Source organism: Cricetulus griseus, chromosome 4, assembly GCF_003668045.3.
Source record: "Cricetulus griseus strain 17A/GY chromosome 4, alternate assembly CriGri-PICRH-1.0, whole genome shotgun sequence".
NCBI classification, from domain to species: domain Eukaryota; kingdom Metazoa; phylum Chordata; class Mammalia; order Rodentia; family Cricetidae; genus Cricetulus; species Cricetulus griseus.
In genome coordinates, this window is record NC_048597.1 from 210,996,173 (window position 1) to 211,016,747 (window position 20,575).

The following is a 20,575-nucleotide window of genomic DNA, read 5'->3' on the forward strand; positions in this document are numbered from 1 at the left end:
GAGGTCAGCTCTCCTGAGCCCATTCCTTCCTGGGAAAGGAGCACACCATAGGGTCCCCAGACACATTCTTCTCAGCTATGCTGGACACTGCCCCTCCCCAAGAACAGATGCCAAAAGAGGGAGGATGGGTGGAGACAGAGGAAGGGGCCTGATGGAGGCCATCAGACCAGTGACCCACTGCCCCCAACCCATGCTTGGGATGAATAAGGGCCAGGTGGCTGGGTTAATGCCGATGTCTCCTCGGCCTCCAGGGCTCTGGATGGATTATTCCTTTGATGTGTTTGTCCTTTGACCTCAGAGGAGCAGATTTGCCTTGGCAGCTCATGATAGCCTCAAGTACAGCACTCCAAGGTCACCAGGCCCTCTCTCTTTACAAGTCCCTCTCTCCTTTGGCTTTCAGGAAGGACTGAGGCCCCAGAGCCTCATTAATCTGTTGTCGGAGTCCCTGATGGCATGTGAGGTATTTTTGCAATTGTTCTAAAATCCCATTATCTCGGCCTTCTGAACTGCGCAGTGGCCGCTGTTGGCTGAATACGTGACTGACCACCAACCTTCCCCTCCAGGGAAAGCCAAGGAGAGCTCTCCGGGCTTCTGGCCACCATCCAAACATGCTCCTCTCATGGAAAAGCACTGAGATGACAAAAACGGAAGGGGTAGTCTCAAAACACAGGCTACCTGTAAACACTGAAGCATGTTTCAAAGAAAAACAAAAGTAAAATTACAGGGCTGACGAGCTGGGAGGAGCTCAGAGGGCACTTTACTCATTCTCTCTAGCCTGCACTTACTACAGTAGTCATTTCACACTTACCCATGTTATTATTTGCTCAATTCATTCAGCAAATATTTACTGAACACCTACTATTCCAGATGCTTGGGGCACATCTAGAAACAGAGACGAGCCTCTCCCCTCCCAAGGGCTTGTGTTCTGTGGAAAGAACATTGGTAAAAGGAGAAGGCAGAAAATGTTAGAAGGTGATACGTGCTAGGTAGACAAGCAAGGTAAAGTGAAGCCAGGAGAGTGAGCAGAGGGAGACTGTGTGGAATATTCTAGAAGGAGCAGCTAAAGTGCAGGCTTTCAGGAACAGGCAAGAACTAAAGCAGAGCAGAGAGCAGGCTGGTGGGAGAATGTTAGGGGAACATTGCAGGGAAGGAGAGTGGCGTGATTGTCCTTTGTTCCCATGAGAGCCCCAGGAAGGTGAGGTCTGCATGCAGCTCTATGCCTACCACAAGGTCTGACAAGAGTGCAAAAGTTCTGGGGCTTGGGAGATGCTCGGTGGGTAAGAGAGATTGATGAGCAAGAAGAAAGATGGGAGTTTGAGACTCTAGCATCATGTAAAAAGCAGGTATGGCCTTTCACATATCTGTAACTTCAATGCTGTGGGGAGCAAAGACAGGAGGCTTGCAGAGGCTTGCTCCAAGTTCAGTCTTAATGGAATAGGGCAAAGGGTAAAAGAGCATACACATGGGTGCAAATGCAGTCACACACACACACACACACACATACACACACACACACACACACATGCATATACACATAAATTCACATATACACATAAAATACACACAGATACACACATCACATATACACACACATATACACAGAAATATACCTCATACTCACACACATAAACATACACATACATACATGTAACACACAAATACATCAGGCACACAAATGTACCACACATTCACATACATAAATATATGCACACACACAAATAAATACACTATACATACCACACACATGCATACACATCACAACACACACATACTCACAACATTCATACACGCACCACACACACACTCTCTCTCTCTCTCACACACACACACACAAGCCATTCATACACACCATACACACACCTACTACACACGCAGCACACTTACACAACACACATAAATACATACCACCACATACACACTCACATATACTACACATACTCTTACACACACACACACACACACACACACACACACACACACACACACGTACACATCACACACCCTCTCTTCAAACACACACAGAATGCAAAAAGTTCCAGTGAAAATGAATGAACACACAAAGAGATAATGGGTATAGTTTCCCAAAGAGATAGCATAGTAGGGACAACTGGACAGACATACTTCTAGTTTGGGAACTGTATCTGGATCAGAGGTTTGTGTTTCAGGTGCCTGGGGAGTTTCTCATGATACTTTACCCCAATTGTGATTCTCAAGCTGAAGGGCAGAAAGGTCCTGGGTGGGACAGAACATGTGTAAGTGGCTTTTTTTCTGAGAATTTTCTTTTTCTTTTGTGTGATGAGTGTTTTGCCTGAGTGTGTGTTTGTGTGTGTGTATGTGTGTGTGTGTGTGTGTGTGTGTGTGTGTGTGTGTGCCACATGCATGCAGCGCAGTGCCTGAGGAAGCCAGAAGAGAGCCCAGGACCTGGAGTTACAGATCATTACTAGCTACTGTGTGGGTGCTGGGAACCGAACCCTGGTCCTCTGGAAGACCAGCAGGTACACTTAGCTGCTCAGCCTCTCTCCAGGCCCAAGTATGTAGTTCTTATGTGTACCCACTCCCTAGCAAGGAGCACCCCATGTAGACATTGTCAGACACTTCTAAATACTCAGCACCTGGTGTCATCACCAGCCCCAGGGCACACATTTAATAAATGAACAAATGATTGTTGGCTGAATCCATAAATATGTAAGTGCATGAGTAAAACAATTGGTTATTCTACTCCCAGATATTTGGAATTATTATTGTTGTTGCTGTGATTATTTATTTACTTGTTGTTTTGGTTTTTGTTTTTCAAGACAGAATTTCTCTGTGCAACAGCCCTGGCTGTCCTGGAATTTGCTCTATAGACCAGGCTGGCCTTGGTCTCACAGAGATCCACCTGCCTAAGCAAGCACTCTACCAACTGAGTTGTACCCCTACCCTCAGACATTTGTTATTATTATAAACAAACGACATTCCAGAGAACAGGAAGCCCCATGCTTTTGCTTCCTGTTCTACATCTACCCACAAACCCTACCAGGACATCTATCCAGGTTTCTTATGTTATACTAGTATTTATCTGCTCTGACCTGTGTGAGCTAGAGTGGAGGGATTTTAGGGTTTCTAGATGCAGATTGCCTTGCATGTCCCTGGGTACGTCTGTGGAACTCTGAACCAGAGGGGTCTCTCTCCTAATAAGAGGGTTGCTGAGGAATGAGGTTCTACTAGAGAGCCCAGTGTCCCCAAAGAAAAAGATAATAGAGCCTGGGGTGCAGAAGCAAGGGACTGTGACGTGATGGAAGGGGACAGGCAGGCCACATCCCCTTCCTCTCAGGAGAATATGTAGCCAGGCTCACATTCCAGGGCAGGGGCCAAATGCTGCAGGAAATGTTGGAACCATAAATACAAGGACCAAGAACCAGAAGCCGCTCCTGTCAATCTGCCCTATCCCGTCTCCTTTCACTTAGTCTCATTGCAGCCCAAAGCCTGGAGCTCCACTCACAGCTGAGGAGTCTTGCAGATTCTTGGCCCCTGGCTTGCAGGTGCTGGCTGCCTGAGATTTTTTTGCCTGTAAACAGTAAAGAGCCCCTGATTATCTTACATAGTTGGAATAAGCACTCTCATTTTTTTTCCCTCCTCTTCCCAGAATTCAATAAAGGCCAGAGATTCCACAAGCCATCTGACTCAACCCTATTTCCTCCTTCCTCCCGCTTCTCCACCCTTGTGACCCTGAAAAGGCAGCCCAGAATCCAAGGCTCTGCAGCCAGGCCTAAGCCTACTGCCATATCTGGTGGTCAGGAATCTTTAATCCTACTGACCCAGGAGTTACCTGGTACACCCTATGGAGTGGGAAGCTCCATACTGCAGGAAGTGGTATTGGGGTGATGGGTAGTCAAGGGCCTAGTACCCATGTCAGGCAGCCAGAGTTCAAATCCTGGCTCCCCAGTTAATCAATATGGCAAATAAGTTATTCTCTCTGGACCATAGTTTCCTCTTGTGTGAATGAGTATGTTGACTGTTTGTATGTTTGTTTGTTTTGTTTTGTTTTTTAGAGACAGGGTTTCTCTGTGTAGCCCTGGCTGTCCTGTAACTCACTTTGTAGACCAGGCTGGCCCTGAGCCTCTGCCTCCCAGAGTGCTGGTTTTAAGGAAAAAACTTTTTAAAGGTGGCTGTGAGGATTGAATGGACAGTGTACAGAGAGTTCATAATAAATAATGATTGTAATTTTTGTATTTCTATCAGTAGGCTTAGACCTACTCCTAAAAAGGCACAATGTAGCCGGGCAGTGATGGTGCTCGCCTTTAATCCCGGCACTCAGGAGGCAGAGGCAGAGGCAGAGGCAGAGGCAGAGGCAGAGGCAGAGGCAGAGGCAGAGGCAGAGGCAGAGGCAGAGGCAGAGGCAGAGGCAGGTGGATCTCAGTGAGTTTGAGGCCAGCCTGGTCTACAGAGTAAGTTCCAGGACAGTCAGGAGTGTTATACAGAGAAACCCTGTCTCGAAAAACAAAAACAAAACAAACAAACAAAAAAGCACACTGTAGGCAAGGAAGCAGACAAGGAAACAGGAGGCTCAGGTCCAAGGGATTAACTGTGGCGTTCGAAATAGAGAAGACACTGGGTTTGGCATTTTACAAAGAAATCAAGACAATTACAGAGGGGAAAGGTATCCTTGAAAACTATTGAATGTCTAATAGGAGCCCTTCAAAAAGACAAAGAGCCTGGTGTGATGGCGCATGACTTTAATCCCAGTACTTAAGAGGCAGATGTCTGGGAGGTCAGCCTGGTCTACATGTGGAGTTCCAGGCCAGCCAGAGCTACAAAATGAGATTCTGTCTAAAAAAGAAAAAAAAATCAATAATAATAATGGAAAAGAAAAAGAAAAGACAAAGAAAAAATGGCTACATAACAGAGGACTCCTAGGCCTGGCCAGCAAGCTGGGCTGGAAGCCCAGGGTGTCCAGTCCAAACTGGGAAGATGACAGGATTTAGGATGAACTGAGTCCGTCCATCCTGGGCGGCCCTGGAAGCCTTGCTGGGACTCTTCTTTCTCTCTAGTGTTTGACTTCATATACTGACCCTGGTCCCCCTTTTTACTCTAACACCCCATTCTGTGTTCTAACACCACCTCTTCACTCCACACCCATGGGACTACTTGTATTCTGAAGACCATGCGGGTTCTGGGTCTCTCTGCCCGCCTCTCTGAATGCCCTGCTCCTCCCCAGCTGCAAACGCCAGCTTTTCAGATGCTCTTATTTTGGAAGAGAAAGGAGAGCAAATACAAATGTACCTGTTTGGTATGTCATAGTCAAGGCAGCTGGAGACACCTCTTGAACTATTCTGAGCATTCTTTCTCTCTCTGTGCACATCTGGTTCACCATCATATAGACACCACTCCATCTTTGCCTATTATCTATGAAAATACTTTGCTTTGTTTTTCGAGACAAAGTTTGTCTGTGTACTCCTGGCTGTCCTGGGACTTGCTCTGTAGACCAAGCTGGCCTCAAACTCACAGAGATCCACTCAAACTCATCCATCTACCTCTGCTGAGATTAAAGGTGTGCATCACCACCACCTTGCAAAAATACATTTTTGAAAAAGTGTATGCCTACTTGTCATCAAGATCATATCTTTGCTCTCTAGTTTTTCATGATTCATATTTGGGGAATCCATTCATCTGCCTGTGGGCCTGTGATAACAGAGCTTGGCAGCTGAGTCAGGATGATGCTAGTCTATACTACCAAACTTCAGTCCAATAGAAGTGGGGACTTATGGTCTGCCCCAATGTATCCTATACTGGAAACTGCTGAGAGAATCGATTTTAACAGTTTCCATCACTGTTATGATGGGAGGCAGTATATATGCTCATGAGCTCAGTCTGGCCATGATGTGTGCGTTTCCAAATGTCAAATACCAGAAAGATACACAATTTTTAGCTGGGCAGTGGTGGCACACACCTTTAATCCCAGCACTCAGAAGGCAGAGACAGGTGTATCTCTGTGACTTCAAGGTCAATATAGTCTTCAAAGAGAGTTCCAAGACAACTGGGACTACACAGAGATCTGCCTACTTCTGCCTCTGGAACAATGAGGTTAAGGCATGTGCCACCACAGCCCAGCTTAGATACACATTTTTTTTTCCAACTACAAAATATTGTAAAGGTGAAGAAGGGTGCTGAGGCCAGGCCACAGGAGGTCAGCCAATCCACCTCCATGCCACACCCCACAATCAGCTACCAAGGCCTTGGTGACATTGCTAGAGGTTGGAGAACACACAGTTGCTGTACTCAGCAGGCAAGGACAACAGGAGCCTGCCCTGACCTTGTTCTAGGCTTTAGCCATCTATGCTTTCCTCCCCCAAGCACCAAGCTCCAGCTATATTGGGGTGCAAGCTGGGTTAGGCACCTCCCATGTGGCAGACTCAAAAGTGTCTGTTATGGATCTTTTGTGAGCAACTGAAGCCTCCCTCATTAGTGAAAGCTATGTAGGGGCAGGAAGGGAGAGAAGGAAGAGAGGAAACTGAGGGAGAAAAGGTATCATCTGACTGACGGCTCCGAGAATCTTGTACAGCAGGAATTACTGTACCCATTGCACAGATGAGATTAAGGTGTCTGTCAAGGTCATTTCTACAAGAAAAAGAGCTAAGCCATTAAATCACATCTGTCTGACTTGAAAGCAGAGGCCTTTTTTTAGAAGCTTAAGATCCCTAATCATCGGTGATACAGCAACCTCTATTTACTATGTATACATGTATTTATGTAATTAAGATTGGGTCTCACGGAGCTACAGATGGCTTTGATTTCACTAAGTAGTCTAGACTAACCCTTGAGCATTCTTCTTTTTTCGGGAAGGGGGGGTGGCGGGGGTAGTTTCCAGACAGGTTTTCTCTGAGGCTTTGGAGGCTGTCCTGGAACTAGCTCTTGTAGAGCAGGCTGGTCTCGAACTCACAGAGATCTGCCTGCCTCTGTCTCCTGAGTGCTGGGTTTAAAGGCATGCGCCACCACCTTCTATATCTCCCAGGTGCTGGGACTCCAGGCATACACCACCACACCTGTTTTATGCCCTGCTGGGAATCAAACCCAAGGCCTCATGTACCCTGGCAAGTACTCTTCCAACTGAGCTGCATCCCTTCCCTTGTTGCAGACAGGGTCTTACTGTGTAGATCAGAGTGACCTGACACTTACTCTGTACCTCCACTGGCACTGAAGTCATGGTAGTCCTGTCTCAGCCTCTCAAGTACTGAGATTACAGACATGTGCGACCATACACCTGGCTAATTTTTATCGGTGGGAGGGGCATTCCTGGGGTTGGAACCAAAGGCCTTGTGTATATTAGACAAACTATCTACCTTTGAACTACACCTTCAGCCCAACAATTTTTTTTTTTTTAATTTCCTTCTAACACTTTTCTTGTTCTGGTGCCAAAAAATATCATGCATTTTTATTGCTGCTTTTCATTTATAGCTATGTCTTAAACATTTATAATATTGTTAGTCTTTTTAATCATCACTTTTGATTGAATGGAGTGGTACATGCCTGTAATTCCAGCATTCCAGATAGAGAGAGAGGCAGAAGGATTGGCCACAGGTCCTCACCTCGGTAAACATGTCCTACAAAGAAATCCAGGCCATCTGGGACTTTAGTGTGAGTCCCTGTCTCAATTAAAAAAAATAAGAATAAAATCACTTTTACATACTAATCCATCCTGTAGACGTATGATTCACTCAGCCATCAGTGAGTATTCAGTGTCTCAGCATTGTAAATTGTCTCCACCCAAGCCTTCCCTGGCCTGGGAAGCAGGACTCCCACCTGCCCTGTCTGGAAGGTTATGTAGGTCACTGGGACCTGACCGGGCCTGCTGCATCACAAGGAAGCATTCTAGAGTGCCCAGGAAGGCCCGAAATCCTCTGCTTCTCCTTGCCCTTCCCTCTGTAGTCCCAGCATGGGCTGCTCCCATCTGCTCAGGCCGCAAAACTGAAAGCCTCTAAGGTAGTATCTTGCTGATGTGACATGGCCCTGAATCCAGACCAAAGAACCAAAGAGCACCCAAACCACCCCAAGTAGCCACGATCTCAGCACTGGGATGGGAGCAAGCTTCCTGCCAAGAGCCCTAAATAGCTAAAGCTTGATGGCCATTCTCTTGAGAAAGCCCCTTCTAGAAAGTTCTGTTTTCTGGAAGCAGATGCACTTCAGGCAGGCAAACAGACCGGCACAAACGCCTAAGGTGATGGGCCGAAGATCACATTTTCAGGATGCCTCTCTGCTTTATGTGTTTGCAAAGCAGATATTTGGGGAGGTTGGGCTCCGAATTGCTTCATGGTTGCCAGCCTCATGGGAAATGGCTTGCATTCTTAGCATAGCTGAAGAGCTGTGAAGCAACAGAGAAGACTGCTCTGAGGCCTCTGGGGAACTAAGGAAGATGAGCCAGGGCCTCGGCATGCCCCCCCTCCTTGGATGGGTTTTGAGATGGGGAGCACTAGATATTTTTTGCAAGAAGGCAGGGTGGTAGGGAGTTTCTAAAGGATCTATCTATCTTTGAGAGTCATTGCATGACTTTCGCAAGTCCGGGCCTAAGTGCTTTCCAGGACCACTTATCCAGCCCCTGTCTGGAGAAGCACCCCCAAACAAGCATAGTATGTTTCATAACCATTAAAGAAGAATTAATGAGAAAAGCTGACCCCATAACCACTGGGGTATGGATTAGCATTTCTCCTCCTCCTCTCCTTTTTCTCCTCTTGTAGCCCAAGCTAGCCTCAAACTCTCCATGAAGAGAAGAATAACCCTGACCTTCTGATACCCCCAGTCTCCATCTCCCACGTGCTAGGATTACAGTCATGCAGTCCCATATCTGGCTGGGATTTCCGTGGCTTTTGTTTTGGGTGCCCCTTCTCCCCATATACTGCTGTTGATATTTATTCTTTTTCTGTTTTTTTCTTTCTTTCTTTCTTTTATTTATTTTTTCAAGACAGAGCTTCTTTATGTAACAGTCCAGGCTGTCCTGGAACTAGCTCTGTAGACCAGAACTCACAGAGAGATCCAGCTGCCTCTGCCTTCCGAGTTCCGGGATAAAAGATGTGCACCACCACCACCTGGCAACATTTTTCTTTTAATTGAGAATGCACATCATTTTAAAACAGCATCAATAACATATTTTTATTCATTGGCAGTTTATACAGGTATATAATTTATCTTCTTATGCCCACCTCTCACTCCAACTCCCCCACACACCTCCTTCCCAACGTCAAATCTTTTTTTTTTTAATAACCCACTGAATCCAATTAGTGTTGCCCCTATGCTCATGATTGTGGAGTTACTATTTACTGGGACACGGGCAGCCTAAACAGCCTTTAAGAAAAAATAAATAACCAAGTAAAAAGGTCGTAGTCTCAAAATGTTTTATTTCTTATCTTGACAGGAAACCCCAGCTAGAGCTGTCATTCTCATCAGAAAATTCTAAATCCTATGTTCTTGTCTCAGCAGCTGATTCCATGACCAGCCACCCTGCTGAAGAGGAAGGGTAAGGTCAAACCTGTCACTGGTGCAGTGTTCCCTGCTGGCCACAGCGGCTGCTGGCCAAAAAACACGCCTATTGAATTCCCTGAACTGAGAAAGCAGCATTCCTGAGACCACTTAGTAGTCCAGGCAGCCTCAGAAGGCAATGCCAGGAAATGCAAAGGGAGAAGAATTCCTTCCTGGTACTACTGCCTCTGTGGCCTTTGCACAGGTCCCCCAACTGGCTGGCATGGGTGGCTGAGCACCTACAGGAAGTTAGACATGCCATGCCACAGAGGCCTACTGCTTCCTCAGAGCTTTGTGAAATCTGTCTGAGGGAGGAGCCAAGGGCAGAAGTACGGCAAAGCAGCTTACTGTTCCATGTCTGTCTGAATGTGAACCAGGCAGAGAAACGCTCTCCGGAATGTAAGGCCAGGTGTGTGAATGGGATGAGAGGTCCTGGCTCCGCCCCTGGGGCTGCTGTAGCCCAGGAGGAGGAATGGGAGGCATGTCTCAGAAGTGTGGGAGCCCAGCAGGTGTGAGTGCTACAGGGCTGAAGAAGGGAGACAGGGCCTCTCTAGTGTTTGAACTTTCTGTCAAGCAGAGGTTCTGAGCCCTACCACCTGGGAAGCTTTTAAAGATGGCAGGATCCATGGTGCACCACAACCAATTTAGCCCAACTCCTCCCAGATGGATCAGTGAATTTTTTTTTTTAACATCCTGGTAATTACAATATTCATCTAGGCCAGAGATCAGTGCTCTGGGTTTGTCACACAAAATAAGTAGAACTCCTTCTGAATGATTCATCAGCTACCTTTCTCTCCAATGGAGTGACTGTTTCCTTCTCAAGTCTCTGTAGCCGCCTATTGTCCTTTAAACCCATTGCAACCCCCCCCCTCTCCTGGTGGAAGTCCTGCTGACCACACAGCTGCAGGGAGCGCAGTTCTCTGGGGTCTACTGTCACTTAGGACCCAGCCCTATGACCAGCATAGCCATCAGTAGGCAGGCAGGCATTTTCCTGTCCTGTGGAGCCACTGGTTCTCTTTGGGGCAGGCACATGGCATGGCCTCTTAGGCTTCCTAAAGTGTGAGTGTATAAGCTACCTCATACCTCCATTTACACTCTGGATGCTCAGTATTTCCTGGCTGTGACATTTCAAGCAATCTTGATGGGAGTATTGAAAAAAATGTCTAAGGCAAATGAGCAAACGTGGCTTAGAAGAAAGGAAGAGCTGACTGTCAGATGACAAGATGCTCAATCCAGCTCACAGCAGAAGAAATCCAAGTCAAAGCTCCCCCAAGATACGGTCATCACCTATCAGATTGGCAAAGATCAAAAAGTTTGATTTGGCTCAGCATCGCCAGGGAGACAACAGCTCATGGGCTGGGCGGGTGTGTGTTTGTGTGTGTGTGTGGAGGGGGAGCGGGGACGGGAGGTGACTTGCCAAAGCTGTCTGTGTGGAAGATGATTTGGCAACCTTTCCCTATGTTTCAAATTCCCACGGTCTTCAAAAGGCAGAAGAATGTGATAATTAGGAATGCGAGTCGGAGTCAGACACCTTGGTTTGAGTCCCAGCTATGGCAATCAATTCTCTTCCCTGTGCCTGGACTCTTCTCATCAGCAAAATGGTATGAGTTAACATACCTGGCCCTCAAGCTGGTTTTAAGCATTATGATGCATTAATCACTGTAAAGTACTGACAGCAAATCCCAGCTCTCAGAAAATACTATGCAAATGTTAATGAGCCTTACTATTAATTGCCCTGGCAATTCTCCTGCTAGGAATCTACCCTACAGACACCCTTGCACATGTGCTGAGCGGGCCTGTGTAATTCACTGAAGCACTGAGGCAACTGGGCAGAAAACTGGAACCAATCCAAATGACCACAAACAGCTAAATTAATTCTGGTGTGTGTAAAACATTCTCTATAGATACATAAGAAATGATGAATGGATTTTTTAAAATTTCTGTTCAGCAAGCACAGCATGCTGCCTTAGGTATCTGTAGGGAGGCAGGGGAGACGGGGATTGGGGTTGGGGTGGGGGCAATGGTGGCACATGCCTTAATCTCAGAGTTTAGGAGCAGGAGTTCAAGGCCCGGCTGAGCTGCATGAGACCCAGTCTCAAAACATAAGAGGGCTGCAAATGCAGCACAGGGGTAGGGCATTTGCTTAGCATGCGCAAGGCCCTGGGTTTAATCCCTGGCACCAGAAAGATAACATCACAATAATACACAAAAAGCAGGATAATACACAGACCCAAGTACACAACAGTCTCTTATCTGTAATTGCAAAATTCAGAAACCTCTGATTTAAAAAAGATGGCACAAGCATGTTTTGTAGCAAAAACTAAATCGACTGAAGGCTGATTATTGATTTATCTTATTGGTACGGAAAGATAAGTGTGTCACCACAGAGTGCCGCCGCACAATCCACAATCTGCCTTCCTTCATTCCTTGGATTCCAAATTCTAAACCACACTGCTCTTTCGTTCTCCAGATAAAGGATTATGGACCTATAACCTGATTTATCTCCCCCCCCCCCCAGTATTAAAATAGCCCTGCAAGGACTCAGAACACTAGCCCAGGTTGCCTCCGTGAAGGAGCAGAGTGGTTGTGGATCATGAGGGAAATTTTTCACAAGTATTTCAACCTACAGTTTTAAAGAGTGTATGGATATCTTCAAAAAGAAAGAAATCAGATTTAAACCCTCCGTGCAGGCGGCTAAGGTCCCGCCCTCTGCCCGTGCTGGGCGTGGTAGGCTGCCTGGGAACTTGGACTTGGGAAGTAGGGCTCGAGGGTGGGGCCAGGTGGGACGCGAGCCTCACCTCTGAGTCACAGTGCTGTCCTGGGCACCGCAATGTGGTCGCCTCCCTAGAAAAGTGCAGATAATGAGGGTGACTCAGCCCCCCCCATCAGCTTCCTCCTCTACACTTTTTCCCACCGAGGACCGAAAATCAGCCCACGTGACACCATCTCATCACATTTCCCCAGGAGAGACCCAGGGTAAGAGCACTGGGTCCCAGAACCAAAGGACATGCGAAAAGCCTTTAAAGCACCCAGCAGTGTGGGGCAAGTCCCTAACAAGAGGTGGAGAGGCAACGTTCCGTCCTGGAAAAGGCCTCCTTATGGGTGCTGGGAACCGAACCTGGGTCCTCTGCAAGAAAAGCACGTGCTTTTAACCTCTGAGCTGCCTCTCCAGCTCCTTTATTTTTAAAGAAATGGTCTTGCTAATTTGATCAGGCTGACCCTGAATCCCTGGGTTCAAATCATCCTCCTGCCTCAGCCTCCTGGGTAGCTGAGATCACAGGCATGGTCACAGCAAATAGTGGAAGGAATTCATTATATTAAAGCCAAGATGATTCAGATGGGAGCTGAATGTGACGGCCTGGGATTTATGGCATTTCTGTACGGTCTTTCTGTAGGGATCCTTGTAAAGTACATGTGTACCCTTCCATATTTTTCTCTACATCTCTGGATGCAAATATGACTATATATGCAAATCTATGCACATATTTATATACACACATGCATATTCCATGTCGACACAAAACTGTTTGCACCTACATAATCACATGTATATATACACACACACACATTTATATATAAGTAATATACACAGTTACATGTCTAAATATGTCACAAACTCAAGAATGAGCCTGCCCATTACTCATTCACAGAAAGTTTCATCAATAAATCTCTTGCAGCTCCAATACCAATTCGGAGACTGATCCTTGGAGAACCCAAACCAATAAAATATATATACACATATATAGACATAAAGTATACAAACATGTTTTTAAATCAATGTTTTACAATATTACAATAACTGTAACTATAGTAGTGTGTCAATATTGATAGGGAATGGAGTATTGTTGCAGCATTGTTCACAGTGTCCAAAAATGGAAACAAAGCAATGTCCATTCATAAGCTATGGTCAAATAAATTACCATGCATCCATGTTTAAGAATGATATTCAGCTGGGCAGAGTGGTGCATGATTTCAGTCCCAGCACTTGGCGGCAGAGGTAGGCAGATAGATCTCTGAGTTTGAGGCCAACCTGGTCTACAAAGCCAGTTAAAGTATAGCCAGGGCTACACAGAGAAGCCCTGTCTTGAAAAACAAAAAACAAACAAAGAATGATATGCAGACCCAGCATGGTGGCTCACAGCACTCAGGAGGCAAATGCTGGAGAATCTCTGAGTTCAAGGCCAGCCTGGTCTACTGAGGGAGGTCCAGGACAGTAAAAAAGAGTTACACAGTGAAGCCCTGTTTCAAGGAGAAGAAAAAGGAGGAGGAGAAGAGGAAAATGAAGAAGAAAGAAGGTGCAGTGGTTCCGTGTACTTATTTCCTACTTTTGGAGGGCAAGGTTCGGTTCCCTACACCCACGTGGTGGTTCACAACCATCTAACTCAAATTCCAGGGGTTCTGACACCTCTTCTGACCTCCATGAGCTCCTGTACAAATGCACACACAGAAAACAGGTATTTCCAGAAGAAGAAACTGCCAGCTTCATTAAAAAGAATGAAAGAGGGGCTGCAGAGATGGCTCAGCAGTTAAGAGTACAGGCTGATTTTCCAGAGGACCTGGGTTTGAGTCCCAACACCTATATACCAGTTCACAACCATCTGTAACTCCAGTTATAGATCTGATGCCCTCTTCTGGCCTCCATGGACACCAGGCACACATGTGGTACATAAATGTATATGCAGGCAAAACATCCACACACATAGATAAGAAATTTTAAAGCCCAGCGAAATAATTAAGCTAGTGATGGATTTTTGTTCTCTCTCTCTCTCTCTCTCTCTCTCTCTCTCTCTCTCTCTCTCTCTCTCTCTCTCTCTCTCTCTCTCTCTCAACAGGGTTTCTCTGTGGCTTTGGAGGCTGTCTGGAAGTAGCTGTTGTAGACCAGGCTGGTCTCGAACTCAGAGATCCTCCTGCCTCTGCCTCTCGAGTGCTGGGATTAAAGGCGTGTGCCACCAACACCCGGCCGATTCTCTTTTCTCAAAGAGTATTACACAGTATTTAAATAAACTATTAGTTTTAAAGATTTATTTTAAGTGTGTGTGTGTGTGTGTGTGTGTGTGTGTGTGTGTGTGTGTGTGTGTAGGGGTTATGTGCACTTGAGTGCAATACCTGAGGAGGCCAGAAGGTGGCACTGGATCCCCAGAACTGGATCCGCAAACAGCCTTGAGTTGTGTTTGGAACTGAACTCAGGTCCTTTACAAGAGAAGTATGTGCCCTTAAGCACTGAGCCATCTCTCCAGCTCCTGCGTGGCTTTTGAAGGGTCTACAAATGTACATTTCCATGAACATTGTGTCTGAACACTCTTTTATCTGTAGGTGCACTAGTAGTGATAGCAATAAGTGTTAGATTTCTTTTTTCTTTTTTTTAAGATTTATTTATTTATTATGGATATAACATTCTGCCTCCATATATGCCTGCATGGCAGAAGAGAACACCAGATCTCAATTCAGATGGTTGTGAGCCACCATGTGGTTGCTGGGAATTGAACTCAGGACCTCTGAAAGAACAGCCAGTGCTCTTAACCCCCGAGCCATCTCTCCAGCCCCTAGATTTCTTTATTTAAAAAATTACTGCATTTTTGTTTCGTGTTCATGTGTACAATGTGCCTGGTATGTGCTTGCTGAGGCATGCCTGTGGAAGGCTCTGAGTCAGTTCTCTCCTCCCTTTGTGTGGGTCTCTGGGATTGAACTCTGATCTCAGGCTTGGTAGCAAGTACCTTCACCTGCTGAGCCATCTTGCTGGCCCTAATTGTTATTGTTTTTGTTCTATTTATTTATATTGTTGTACAATGTTGACACAGTTCTCGACCTTGCTCCATAGCTGAGAGGGAACCTGGTGCTCCTGGCTGAGTTTACGATGAGCCAGGAGTATAGGTGTAAGACTCTCTGTGCCCAGCATTCCCACCCCACCCCATGTTGTCTTAACCACACTAGTACCAGTAGTTTCTCATAATTTTTGGCTCTCTGTATGGCTCTTGTATCAGTTGCCAATATTTCTACTGAGCCATTTATTTCTTCCAACTTTTAGATACTCATGCTTACATATTCATCTACTTTTAGATGTTTGGGGGGCTTTTGTTCTCTGATTTGCAAATACTTTCTAAATCCCTTCGTTTGTTGCCTTTGTGTTATCTTTTCAAATGAAGAGTTCAAGTTTTGATGCAGTTAAATTTTTATTCCTTTTTTGTTTGTTTTTTGAAAGTGCCAGTATTTGTCAAGGCTTCTCCCTACCCTGTCTTCACAGTCCAATCCAAGAAGGTTCCTAGAACGCTAGCTATCACAACTGCATCAATGGCAGCAAGAGACAGAAAGGGTCAAGAAAAGGACTGTATCTTCCTTTAAAGGCATCCCTCCAGAACCTTCTGCATAACAGTCCTAACAGAGCCTTAGTTACTAGTTGCAATGTTGTCACGTGTCATGGCTCACAATCAGAGCCAAGGACATCCTTACCTCTTGATGACCAGGAGATAGGAAAAAGCACATACTACTGGGGTGAGCCTTGTCTCACAACCCACCTCTTAGAACAGAACCTCTCCTCTGCCAGCACAGAGCACCCACTGGGGAAGGACCTCAGCTCAGAGACCACGTGGTCAAAATCTCCAAATGGTTGCAGTTTCCAAAGGTGATGCCTCTGCCTCTGGCTGTTCTCTCTGTGACCTCCCTAGGTTGAGAGGTTTGTGGCTAGGGATAGCTAAGCCTACTGCCTTGCAGGGTTGATGGTTCTGGACTGTGGGAAATACCACTAGGCATTTCCAGGCAGATGGACACTTTAGGGAATTACTGTGATTCATGCCAATCTGGTGGGCGTGTCTATGCCAGAAGAAAAAACAACAACATTGGAAATACTTTCTAACTACACTACGTCCCTTCCTAGCCACCCACAAGAACCCAGATCAGGGCGGGGTACATCTGCCTAAGGTCTGCTTGGTGGTAAAAGGCATCCAGGGAAGGGATGGTTCAATGGAGGGCAGGGAGGGGCCACGAAGGAAAGGACCTGAGACTTGCATGGCTTCCACCAGATGCAAGGCACACTGTGTGCCTGTCTGTTTGTGCAGCATTTGGAACCTCAGGGCAGGCCTGCATTCCAGGCCCAGCTCTACCATGTCCCCCAATGGGGCCTCTTCTTTGAGTCCTCCAGCTGCACTGAGCATCTGCTCTGCCAGTAACAAAGTAACAGTGGTTTGTGATCCTGTCCCTAGTGTGGAGACTTGAGGTGTCTGATCAGGTCTCAGGCTTCAGTCTCAGGTCTGAACAAGTCTAAAGTAGTTCTGTTCTGAAAAGCAGAATGCCTGGCTACAGTGTCACACCCCCCACCCACCCCATCCCCTGCCTCGTTTTTTTTTTTTTTTTTTTTTTTTTTTTTTTGAGACAGGATTTTTTCTCTGCAACTTGCTCTGTAGAACAGGTTGGCCTCAAACTCAGAGATCTGCCTGCCTCTGCCTCTTGAGTGCTGGATCTTTGTCTCGAGGAAGAAGAAGGAAGGAAGGGAGGGAGGGAGGGAGGGAGGGAGGGAGGGAGGGAGGGAGGGAGGATGAACGTGATAACAAAGAGCGTCATGTGGCTCAAGGAAGCCTAGGACAGGAGGACTGCCATGAGTTTGAGACAACCTGATCTACAGAGTGAATTCTGGGCTAGCCTGGGGTTCCTTGGGAGACCTTTCCTCAAAAGTAAAATAAAACAAAATAATAATAGACATTCATTGTCAAAATTCCCAGGAAACACAGGCAACAGAGAAAAGGCAGAAAAAACACACAAATTCAGAGAAAAGAGCTGTTTGGACACACCCTCTTACAGACTTCCCTGTACCCCTGGGTTTACTTCTCCCAGGAGCACAGCTGGACTCAACAGCCCACCATGAGCTGATCCGAAGCGCTCATGTGTCCAGTCAGAGCTTCATTCAGTCTTGAATTCAAAATCATCACTGACGTTTTCTTTCCTTCTGTTCCTAATACAGCCCAGCTTGTTACTAAGCCCGTGTTGATAAGAAATTTTTATTTGTTTTTGTTTATTTGTTTTGTTTTTTAAGACAGGGTTTCTTTGTGTAGCTCTGGATGTCCTGGAACTCACTCTGTAGACCAGCTGGCCTCAAATTCAGGGATCCACCTGTCTCTGCTGGGACTAAAGGTGTGTGCCACCTCTGCCTGGCTAAAATTTTGATATTTTGTTTACCATCAGCAAATTTGTTTGTTTGAGATAGGATCTTACCCTGCGCCACTCCACCTGGATTTCCCTGGGTGGATTTTTATTTTTAAACATGAGACGATAAAATGTTTGTCAAGACTAGGGATGTAATTCAGTTGGTAGAATGCTTGTCTAATGTATAAGATGCCCTGAGTTTAATCCCCAGCACTGCATATGATGGGTGTGGTGGCTCATGCCTGTAATCGCAGCCCTCAGGAGACTAAGGCTGGAGACTCTTAAGTTTAAGGTCAGCCTGGGCTACATGAGACCCTTTCTCAAAATGAAATGAACAAATAAACTACTTTGAATATGAAGGTTTTTGTTTGTTTGTTTTTGATAGCTCTGCTTCTCTGTGCACTTGGTCCTGTCTCCGTGGATGGAGGCTTGAAGGAATTGTTATGCTTCATACTAATCTGAGAGGCATGTCTGTGCCAGAGAGAAAAACACAATGTTAGAAATACTTTCTAGTTTGGTGGTGTGGTGCACACCTTTAGTCTCAGAACTTGGGAGACAGAGGCAGCCTGGTCTACATAGTGAGTTCTAGGACAGCCAGGGTGCCACAGAGAAACACTGTCTCGAGAAAACAGAAACAAAAAAGAAATACTTTCTATCCAGACTTCCTCCATCTCTAATCACTCAGAAGCCCACCTGTCCTTCAAAAAGGGCCCAGACAAGGGGCACTCCTACCTGCCTAGTAAAGGCCTGGGGGAAGGGGTGATCCAATGGAGGGCAGGGGTCACGAAGGAAAGACACTAAGAAGGTCTGGCTTCCACCAGATCTACATTCTAGAGGTTGCACCACTCACTGTTGGGATGACCAGCTTGTTTTCAATCTGCGCATTTTGGCTGTGTGCTCCCAGCATCCAGCATTCTACTTGACGCCTCATGGGCACTCCAGAGTGTTCATGGAGTCAGCCAATGGAAGAACTGGTCAAGGAAGGTCTCGGACACTCCATGAATCCTCATGTAGGCGGATCTTTGCACAGAGCACATGAGGAGTGACCAGGGATCAGGAGAGAAGGAAGAGAAGCAGAAACCAGAGTGGACAATCCAGAAAAGGCCATAGCCTGGGTCCTACAGCTTCTATAGCAGGCCAGGGGTGTCTGCTCAATTTAAGCATCCTCTAGAAGACCTTTTGTGTGTTTCCTCCGTTCCCCCAAATGGAGCCATCACTACTGCTCTAGTCTGGATGGGGCCCAGACAGTTGGCACTAAAACCCTGCCACGTCCCCTCTGTGGGACTGGCACACACTCATGCAAAGGTACACACACCCAGCCTGAGGTCCTTCCCAAGAGGATGACTCAGGAGCTCACTTGGAGACTGGGGTCTGTTAGCCAGGCCACTTCTCTTCCTGGGCATCAATCCTGAGCTCCCAAGGTGGAGGGCCTGCCTCCTCACAGCCACAACAGTAAGGGATTTTCCCATCCCCAACCCACTGACATGTGGAATTTTAAAATAACAACGCCAGACTCCAAGAGAGGAAATTCTAAGAACATGAAATAAGTCAGCAGAGCAGAGGTGGGTGTTTATTTTCCATGACCACCTACTCCTCTGTGCAGCGCCCCCCGAGGCTGGGGGAGGGGTCAGATGAGAGCATCACAAAACCAGAGGAAACCCATCTTCCTGTGTTTGCAGAGGAACAATGCTGGAGGCGCCTTTCCAAGGCCTTCAACTTTTCCTCTGGACATAGGATTTTAGGTCTCCAGGCATTCCTGGGAGGAGGTCCCACAAGGAATGTCGGATGTAAACATTGCCTTTAGATCACTCGGTTACATCTGTGACACGCAAAAGCCCCAATCCCCTGGGGACCCTGTAGTTCAGGTCCTTCCCACCAGGTAGAGATGGAAGAGTGCGTTTGGAGTTGTGGCCCCACCTTGAAGCCAGTTCTCTGAGATCACTGATCTCATTGGCTTCCTCTGTCCTTACCTTCCAGCACTGCCTCCTGCCCCTTCTTCCTGCCCACTCCTTTCCTGGAATACTGCCCTCCTCCAGCCCCAATGCACATTGCCTCATGCATCCTGTCCCCATGAACCATCCTCCACACTGTACCTCCAAGCCAGACCCTTTTCCTTTCTAGAACTTGCCATCAGCCACACCAGGTGCCCAATGGGTCTTCTAGGACATTTGTGATAACCAGGCCACACCAGAACCAGTCTCCTTTCCTGCACATTCTGCACATTCCTTCCCAAACCAGGAAGGTACAAAGAAGGCACTCCCCTGATCTCCCTCCCCCCCCCTCCCCGGAGAGATCAGACCCACCCCAGCCTGGCTTTTCCGGGGCATTTGGGCAGGCTTTTTTTTTTTTTTTTTTTTTTTTTTTTAAGATTTTATATATACAGCATTCTGCTTCCGTGTATATCTGCACACTGGAAGAGGGCACCAGATCTCATTACATATGGTTGTGAGCCACCATGTGGTTGCTGGGAATTGAACTCAGGACCTCTGGAAGAGCAGTCAGTGCTCTTAACCTCTGAGCCATCTCTCCAGCCCCTGGGCAGGCTCTTTTGATGGCCACTCAGACCACATGCTTCCCCCCAACAAGCAAGATTGCCTTGGTCTAAAACACTAACTCACTGTTCTTTCAGGTGGCTATCGAGGGTCTCCTAGGAGACCCTTCCTGGATCTTGGCCCCCAGTCTGGGCTAGTCCTGTGTGAACACACACACACACACACACACACACACACACAGAGAGAGAGAGAGAGAGAGAGAGAGAGAGAGAGAGAGAGAGAGAGAGAGAGAGAGAGAGAGAGACTGGTGTTAGACTAAGAATGCCACAATTCCTGGGGGACAGTAGATGTTTTTACCCCTGTGTCAGTATTTGTGGAACGAATTAAAGCCGAACTCTTGGGCATTCAGTCACTTTGGCTTGTCTGAGAGCATCTAATCCCACACTGGGTCATCTGCCTTC

General features: G+C 46.7%; 1 long non-coding RNA gene across 2 annotated transcripts in view; it reads right to left on the bottom strand.

The window, feature by feature from the left end:
- LOC118238710 overlaps positions 1 to 19,879 on the bottom strand; it is a 30,411-nt gene extending 10,532 nt beyond the window's left edge. The window contains exon 1 of one of the 2 annotated variants that reach the window (XR_004769748.1): positions 19,716 to 19,879. This is a non-coding gene — a long non-coding RNA (uncharacterized LOC118238710). Of the gene's footprint in view, positions 1 to 19,592 lie in introns of both variants that reach the window. The other variant, XR_004769747.1, reaches the window with a different exon arrangement.
- Between the last annotated feature and the right edge of the window lie 696 nt (positions 19,880 to 20,575).